This window comes from Prunus dulcis, chromosome 7 (genome assembly GCF_902201215.1).
Source record: "Prunus dulcis chromosome 7, ALMONDv2, whole genome shotgun sequence".
NCBI classification, from domain to species: domain Eukaryota; kingdom Viridiplantae; phylum Streptophyta; class Magnoliopsida; order Rosales; family Rosaceae; genus Prunus; species Prunus dulcis.
Window position 1 is genome coordinate 5193582 of NC_047656.1, and position 9539 is coordinate 5203120.

The 9539-nt window shown below is 40.9% G+C and overlaps 1 non-coding gene across 1 annotated transcript; it reads right to left on the bottom strand.

The window, feature by feature from the left end:
* Window positions 1-467: 467 nt before the first annotated feature.
* On the bottom strand, window positions 468-574 carry LOC117636224. The gene has a single exon (XR_004587025.1). It is a non-coding gene; the product is annotated as a small nucleolar RNA R71 (small nucleolar RNA).
* Window positions 575-9539: the final 8965 nt, after the last annotated feature.

Genomic DNA, 9539 nt, shown 5'->3' on the forward strand with positions numbered 1-9539 from the left:
AATTGGAACCTGAGATTCAACAAAAGCTTCGAGTAATTTGTAGGAGACAAAGACAAGACAGAGAAAAGAAGAATAAACAAGGAGAAGAAAAGATGGCCCTTGTATCGAATGAAACAATGGGAGACCTTGATATCCCAACAATTCTGACGTCACCTTCGAACATCTTTCTCCCTGTAGCTACTAGGAATTATGAATTGAAAAAATTTCACTTTAATATGATGCCTTCTTTCCATGGATTAAGTTCTGAAGATCCTTTAACTCATATTAGAGATATTCTTAAAATGGTTTCTAACATGGCTTTCACAGAGGGAGTCACTGAAGAACATCTCAGGATGAAAGTCTTTCCCTACGCAGTGAAAGATAAAACAAAAACGTGGTTGAACTCCTTGAGGCCTGGATTTTTGACTAGCTGGACGGAGGTACAGAACAAGTTCTTAGAGAAGTTCTTTTCGAATGAGAAAACCGATGCACTAATGGATAAAATAAGGCAATTCAATCAACAGGAAAATGAGTCCTTTTCTGAGGCATGGGAATGGTTCAATAATTTGTTAATACAGTATCTTCACCATGGTTTGCCTACTCTAGTTCTCATGCATATATATATATATATATATATATATATTTTTATAAGGCATTAATCATTTCAAGAAAGGCTGCATTACATAACTATGAAAGTGGATCTATTAAGAAAAAGACGCGAATTGAATGTCAAACTTTGTTTGATACTCTAGTTATATATCGAAACACAACATTCTAAAGCAAGAGGTAAGCATGCTGGAGTTTATGAAATTGATAATTCTAATGCTTTTGCTTCAAAAGAGTAGGTTGATGCTAGTACCAGTAAATTGGATGCCTTACTTGCTATAAGTGGGAGAGTTTCAACACAAGAGATTTACAATATTTGTGTTGTTCCTAGTCATGCCACCATATTGAGTCCTCATGGAGTTGATTTTTCAGAATTTGTGCAAGAATAAGCAAACATGGTGAATACCTATAGACATCCTGGCAATGATCCATTCTCCAACATGTATAATCTGGGATGGCAAAGGCACCCCAATTTATCTTGGAGCAATAATCAAAATGTGCAAAGACTACCATCGGGATTTCAACTACAAAAGAAGAAAAATAACTTGGAAGACATAATCACACAGCTCACCACAAATACAAATCAATTCATAAGTAGGATGGAGACGACCTTACAAAACCACGCGGCTTCCATTAGAAATTTAGGAGTGTAAATAGGTCAATCGGCTAATGCACACACAATATGAGAGAGAGAAGTTTTGCCTAGCCAATCAGAAGTTAATCTGAAAATTCAAGAACATGTGAAGGCAATTACACTTCGAAATGGGAGGCCCATAAAAACATATGTAGATTTAGACACAGAAAAGCAGCAACAGCAGCTGAAATCTACAGAAAAAGCTTATGAAAATAGCCTTTCCGCTGTTGGACCACCGCAACTCGCCGCCATGAGCTACACTAGAAATTCAGCAAAAACTGAGCAACCACCATCCACAAATCTCATTCCAAAATCCCACGTTTCGCCGATTACTTTTCCGCAACGCCTGAAGAAAAATAAGAAGGATGCATAGTTCTCCAAATTTCTTGAAATTTTTTCAAGAAACTACAAATTACCGTTTCATTTAGCGAATCACTAGAGCAAATGTCGAGCTATGGAAAGTTCCTCAAGGAAATCTTAAGCAAAAAGATATATTTCGAAGATATTGAGATGGTGAAATTGACGGAGGAGTGCAGTGCAACAACACAAAGGCAACTACCACCTAAGTGAAAGGATCCAGGGATGTTTTCTATTCCTTGAACCATTGGCACTATTTCTTTTCAAAGAGCATTGTGAGATCTAGGTTCTAGTATTAATCTAATGCCTTTGTTTATAGCTAAAAGAATTGGTTTGGGGGAAATTAACAGGACCTGCCCCGAATTCCTCGGAATTTGTGACGAGTCCTATGGTATTTCTGACATCAAGATGATGTCGGGCCCACTTACTACCGAAATAGTCTCTTTTCCAAATCAAGGAAAAGAGGCACGAGACTTTCTGCCTAAATTTCGGCAGTCTCCCTTGAAAAACGGACATTTACCAAATTTTTCACCTGTAAATATCATAATATAAAAACTCCCAACTGACAGCATGCACAATAGAAAAGCCATAACGATTAATACCAAGATAGTTCTCATATACACCCCAAGCATTTTCCGTAAAACTTCACAAATCTATAATCTCATATAGTCAAAATACTCACAATCATTCCTCTCATAAATCATATTTTTCAAAGTATAAAATGATACACCACCCAACACTATGTGATTTCATAAATAGAGTATTAGTCACGCATCATACTAGGGTCCAAAATACCAAAATACGTATATCTTCAGGTCTGATATCTCTGAACCTACATGTATATTAGTGCATAGGCACTAGAGCCCACAACTAACTTTTCAAAAATATAGGTAACATAGTAAGGCTTTAATACATAAGTGCGTTAACCACAAAGGTTATCTAGCTCTAAGTATACAACCACATAATATTTAAACTTCATAAAATCATAGACTGGACAATTGAATGGAAATGTGTGACATAATATCATAGTCAATCTACCTAGACACAAAGCAGATAATGCATAACTTTAATAGTTTATTTTGCGGCTGCACCGAGGTTAAACTCCAGGCTACCTACGTACCTCTTTGTGAGGGATCAAGTCACTTGTATTTCTTAAATCAACATTCACTATTTAGATAATATACTAGTATTTAAAGTAATGTCAACGATTAAATTTAGATTCAATTACAACATCAAATTCGACAAGGCAACCACTGAACACTTTAATTGTTCCTTTCCTTGTATATGTTCTTTCTAGCAACATACCCTATCCAAGGCGTACATTGCCGAACAACACTTTTCAAACTATCAATCAAACGTTCATACCTGATTAGATACTCACGAAGCACCAGTTCAAGAATCACGACTCGAAAATGTATATATCAATACACACACCGTCATCATGTACTAAAGGAAGAACAATCCAATCCAGGGATCGTTTGACTAGAACACATGAAGGAATCCTCAACAACCATGTGGCCAAGGACGAGCTGTCCATCTAGGAGACCAGGCTGACCAGCAAGCACACAAAATTCTCAATACTCGTACGCCTATAACAAGTCCTACGTGCGCAGACTAACCAGCTATCCATTTTTATGTATCCAAGTATTCACGTCCATAGTTTCCAAGTATTGGTAACCAAGGGGAAGTCCATCTGATAGTATATATCATATAATGAGGAAAACAATCCACACGGGGATCGTTTGGCTAAACCACACAAAGGAATCCTCAACAACCATGTGGCTAGGGACTAGCCATCCAACCAAGGGACTGGGCTTATCAGCACGCATAGTAGAATCCTCAATACTCGTGCGCCTATGGCAAGTCCTACGCGCGCAGACTACTGAAAGTTCCTACAGGTTCAATAGGGTTTATTATACATGTCCTGCAAGTTTGGTCCAAATCGAACAGTTGAATCGCTCGCGATCGCACAATCAGACGGTTATCGTTTAACGCAAACTTTAAGTCATTGAATCAGAGTATCCAGGACTCCGATTCACAATCCGCGAATGCCTACACTATCCTAGAGATGCCTAGATCAACATATTTGAAAATGGAGCCCATCCAACGGTCTGAACATATTGAACCCAAACAACGCCTAATATGCGTAATCCGATCGACAGTCAACGATAACCAAATTCAAATTCGAGCATACCATCGTGCTCAGGACAACATGAGGATCATATTAGGACCCAATGGCCCGCCACAAAGTGGCCCAAGAGCGGGCAATGCATGGGTGGCCCGAGTAAATTCCAGCATTTGAAAAATCTTCAAACTGCCGATCAAGACCTATGCCAAAAGATCAAACACATCAAGATGAGTAAGTTTCACACCTGCGTCGAGGACTAATTTGGCCGTTAAAGCCCTCGAACGAATGGTTTTCTCTTAGAAAAACCTAGAAGGCAGCTAGTGGTGGCTGGAGTGATTTAGGACCCAAAAGGGGAGGTAGAGGAGGGATTTAGGACCGAAAAGGCAGCTGGTGATGGCCGGAGTTGGTCAGAAAACAAGTCGAAAGTCATGGCTTTCAAAATAGCCATTTTTTGAGCCTATATTTGGATCAATTTTCTAGTTTAATCACTTGGAATCATGGCTAGATATGGGTACGTATGGAAAGAGAAGAAAAAGACGAAGAGTTTGCAAGTTGTGGCACTAGTTTTAGTGGTCGAACGGCGAAGATATCTTCATCTGAAACCGGTTCGTGGTGGCTATGCAACAGAGAGAGAGAGAGAGAGAGAGAGAGAGAGAGAGAGAGAGAGAGAGAGAGAGAGAGAGAGAGAGAGAGAGAACCAAGTTTTAAAAACCCATTTTTTAAATATTTACGGTTATACCACTGGGCTTCCATAGATCATAAACTTTTCGTTACAACTCTAATTTGAGCTTACTACGTGTCTACGGACTCATCTAGACGTGATCTACGTCATGGTGCCATTCAATTCCCCAATGACCAAAATAACCCTATCCCCGGGGGCAAAATCATAATTTCATAATTTATTAATTAAATTAAATTAAACGAATACTTAAATTTGGGTTGGGATGTTACAACTAAGAAAACTAGTATTTCTTTGCAAATGGCGGATAGATCACTTACATATCCTCACGACATTCTTGAAGATGTACTAGTGAGGGTGGATCGCTTCATATTCCAAGCTGATTTCATAGTTTTGGATATGGAAGAAGACGTCGACACTCCAATTATTTTAGGCCACCCATTCCATTTCTCATTAAGGGAAGAATGATAATTGACGTAGAAAAAGGTTCTTTGATCCTACGAGAAGCCAATCAAGAGGTGGAATTCAAAGTTTTTGATGCCACCAAGTACCCCATTGATTCTTTTTCGAATTTAAAGCCTGGACTATTGACTTCATATTTCTTTAATAAAAAAAGTAAACTGCAATAAAAGTAAATAAACTAGTAAAAACAATGAGAGCAAATCAATAGATCGATCAAAACTAAGGATTACCACCTCCTTGTATCAATTATGGTTCAAAGTAGAGCTAAGGAATAAGTGGCAATGGAGTATAAGATCAGAACTAGGCTGCGAAGGGATCATAATGATCGGAATAGAGCAAAAGGCACTAAGAATGGCCTTCAACTAAAGGAATCAATTGACAATCGATACCAAGGAGGCTTGGCAGAGCAATAAACAGTGAAACCAGGTCTTTGACTGAAAGAGCTAGGGTTTTTGTGTAGAGTTTGTTGTTAAAAAATTGTGCCTCCTTTGGTCGTGAAGCACCATCTCCTTTTATATGCACGTAGCCCTAGCATAGAGAAAGTACATTCCTATTAGGTTACGGTTAAGATTGGATCATAATCAATCAGAGTCAATCTTCTCAATTGATTGTCTTCACTGCCAAGTAATCCTCAAGAATATCTATTAATTTAGGTTATTATCATATAAATAATAATTCCTTAATATCAGCCACAGTACGATATTCATTCGATATTAAAGCCCAAGCCAGGATTTGGCTCAATATGACTTTAAACTTGGTTTTGTAAAAACAGGTCCAAAGAAAGTCACTTATCGCTTATGTTAGTGTTAGAGGTTATCTCTCACACACTACCAATGTGTCATAGGGTTCGAACCCAAGATCACTAGTCAAATTCCTTTTTTATTGGGCTAGACCCCCGTTGGCGAAAAAAATATAAATTCTTATTTTAAACTGAATATCTTGAATACTGGGTGCAAAATAGAAGTTTCCTACTTGTCCTCGCAAGGCCATAAGGCCATTTCCAACCCATGAGGCCAAATCTAAAAAATTCCAAATTATAGCCCTATTCTTCTCCTAACCCAAGAAAAGTAAGGGGCCAATATTTGAGAAAATCCAAACATGGGGCCAAATACCAATCCAGCTATTGCCTGTACTGGATAACGTTTTGGTGAAGCCCACTCAAGGATGACGCAGCCCTTGTGCAAGGAAGAATCAGTAGGCCCTGTAGCTATTGCTATGCTGTAGATGTTGTCTCGCCACGTGGCAAATGTTGGCAACAATTCAAACATCTCTTCTTCTTTTTTATTATATTCTAATAGTAACCCAAATCAACGATCTAGATTAAATCGAAGTTATTTTAACAGTAAAAAAAGAAGATCCAACGGCTGAAATTTAATCCAATGGTCAAAATAATATTTTAAATTAATCTAAATCAGATGCAACCCCAAAACTCACTCCAAACTCTATAAATAGCCACCCATTTCTCAAATAATCTACCAACAACATTTTTTCTATTTCTCAATTTATTTTTTCTTTGTCAATTTCATCAATCTCCTTTCATTCTTGTTGAAGATGTCCACAAAATCTCAACAAGGTGTGAATTGGAGGTCCGAAGAAGATGAGGCATTGTGCAAAGGGTTCGTTTCCATTAGTGAAGATGGGACTATTGGCACCAATCAAGCAAGCGACCACATTTTGGCAGCTTGTATATCAAAAGTTTCTGAAAAATTATTTGGGCCGTAGTGGACCCGAGCGACGAACATACCAAGCCATTGCTTCTCGGTTCAAAACTATCAACCAACAATGTTCTCCTTGGAAGGCATGCTTGACTAAGGCCAATACGAACCCACAAAGTGGCTCAAATCTACATGATGTGGTAAGTACCCATTCTTATTAAAGCCTTAAATTATATTTGTAATTTTATTCAACTCCAAACTCTTTTTTTTATCCATGCATAGGACATGTATGCGAAAATGATCTTTCTTAATGATAATAAGCCTCCTGTTGAGGCCCAAAAAAATCACGGGAAGTCCAAAGACATTTAAAACCCAATATAACATATAATGTTGGTCATGCGTTAATCTCAGCTGTATTTGGGGAATTAATTCATTAAATAAATATATAAATAGTGTGCATGCCATGCCAAGCCAATAATACATTTTTCATATGTTGATCACCTATCAAGCTCACATGAACCCAAGTCATGTGGTTTACCGGGCTTGCATGAGGGATTATGGTGTGGAAGGTTACCGAGGTCCATAAGGCCCACGGAAACTCTTAGACAATGGAGACGTTAGGCGCTACTTGGGAGCACCAAAGTCCAAGCCCATTACTTGGAGTTCTCCAATGTGGGTGAGCAAAAGAGATATTTTTCAAGCACTTCCTTTTATCCATAGGAAATAGTCATTTTCCAATGCCTAGGTTTACATGCTGGAAATAAGAATGTCCTAATGCTCCCTATTACCCATTGGAAACAAGCCAATTCCAACACTTCCTTTTACCCATAGGAAATAGTCATTTTCCAATGCCTATCTTTACCTGCTGGAAATAAGAATGTCCCAATGTTCCCTTTTACCCGTCGGAAATAGACTAGCTCCAATACTTCCTTTTACCTATTGGAAACCAAAAAGAGCCTTCACCTTCTATAAATTGAGAGGCATTGCTGTAAGATCCCACATCAACCAACGGAGAGGGGTGATGTGCCTTATATGTGCACACCCTTATCCATCTAGCACGAGGCTTTTTGGGAGCTCACTGGCTTCGGAGTCGTAGCAACTCCGAAGTTAAGTAGTTGGGCGCCAGAGCAATCCCAGGATGGGTGACCTACTGGGAAGTTGGTCGTGAGCTCCCAGAAACAAAACCATGAGGGCCAGAGAGGGGGCCCAAAGTGGATAATATCGTGCTACGGCGGAGTTGATCCCGGGATGTGACAATTTGGTATCAGAGCCACTCTGCTGTGTGGTGCGAGTGTGCCGACGAGGACGTCGGGCCCTTAAGGGGGATGGATTGTAAGATCCCACATCAACCAACGGAGAGGGGGTGATGTGCCTTATATGTGCACACCCGCATCCATCTAGCACGAGGCCTTTTGGGAGCTCACTGGCTTCAGAGTCGTAGGAACTCCGAAGTTAAGCGAGTTGGGGGCCAGAGCAATCCCAAGATGGGTGACCCACTGGGAAGTTGGTCGTGAGCTCCTAGAAATAAAACCGTGAGGGCCAGAGAGGGGGGCCCAAAGCGGACAATATCGTGCTAAAGCGGAGTTGATCCCGGGATGTGACAATTGCCCAGCCAAAATCAACCCCTCTTGGTTGTTTCAAGCCTCTCAAAAACCATGAGAACTCAGGTTTCTTCAGCTGATGCAAGCATCCCAGCAGCCATCAACCCCCTTTTTTAATCATCACACCTCTTTCCTAGCTGTTGCAAGCACCCCAGCCATAACCTCCTCTCCTTGAAACCATTCTCCCTATAAAGCCTCACCAAGCATAACTCCAAGCTTTTCCTTCCTCCTCATACCTTTCCAAGCTATAAACACCATAGCCTTCAAGCCTCAAGCTTTTCTTCCCATCCTTCTTCTCTTGAAACTCTTAAATCTATAATGTAAGATCCCACATCGACCAACGGAGAGGGGGTGATGTGCCTTATATGTGCACACCCGCATCCATTTAGCACGAGGCCTTTTAGGAGCTCACTGGTTTCGGAGTTGTAGGAACTCTGAAGTTAAGCGAGTTTGGGGCTAGAGCAATCCCAGGATGGGTGACCCACTGGGAAGTTGTTCATGAGCTCCCAGAAACAAAACCGTGAGGGCCAGAGAGGGGGGCCCAAAGCGGACAATATCGTGCTACGGCGGAGTCGATCTAAGGGTGTGACAATTTGGTATCAAAGCCACTCTGCTGTGTGGTGCGAGTGTGCCGACGAGGACGTCGGGCCCTTAAGGGGGTTGGATTGTAAGATCCCACATCGACCAACGGAGAGGGGGTGATGTGCCTTATATGTGCACACTCGCATCCATATAGCACGAGGCCTTTTGGGAGCTCACTGGCTTCGGAGTCGTAGGAACTCCGAAGTTAAGCGAGTTGGGGGCTAGAGCAATCCCAGGATGGGTGACCCACTGGGAAGTTGTTCGTGAGCTCCCAGAAACAAAACCGTGAGGGCCAGAGAGGGGGGCTCAAAGCGGACAATATCGTGCTACGGCGGAGTCGATCCAAGGGTGTGACATATAAAGCATCACCTAACTCCAAGCTTTTCCTTCATTCCAAGCTTTAAACACCATAACCTTCAAACCTCAAGCTTTTCCTTCCATCCTCCTTCTCTTGAAACTCTTAAATCCCCACAGTCATAGCCACAAACAACAAATTATCAACACCCAAACTCAAACATATCCAACACCAAGCCAAGCACATGCATTCTCATTTGCTAAACTTGCGGGTCTTTAGCTCCCACGCTCCAAGCTCTCATGCCAAGCTCATATAATATCATATCAATATCAGCAAGTCATCTTCAACTCTTCGTCGAGTTGCCGGAAACATCAGCACAAAACACGCAGCCGCTAGAAGAAGAACAAAGTACTCCCCTGGGACTTGCTTCTCCCTCGGGGCAACGAAGGCTTGATTCATCACTTTATGGCGATCCGAGAATCAACAAGCCCAGACAAGCCTTCCGACAGAAAAAGACCCCAACACCTCCGAATAGGCCTTTCAAGTTGTACCATTCTTGGG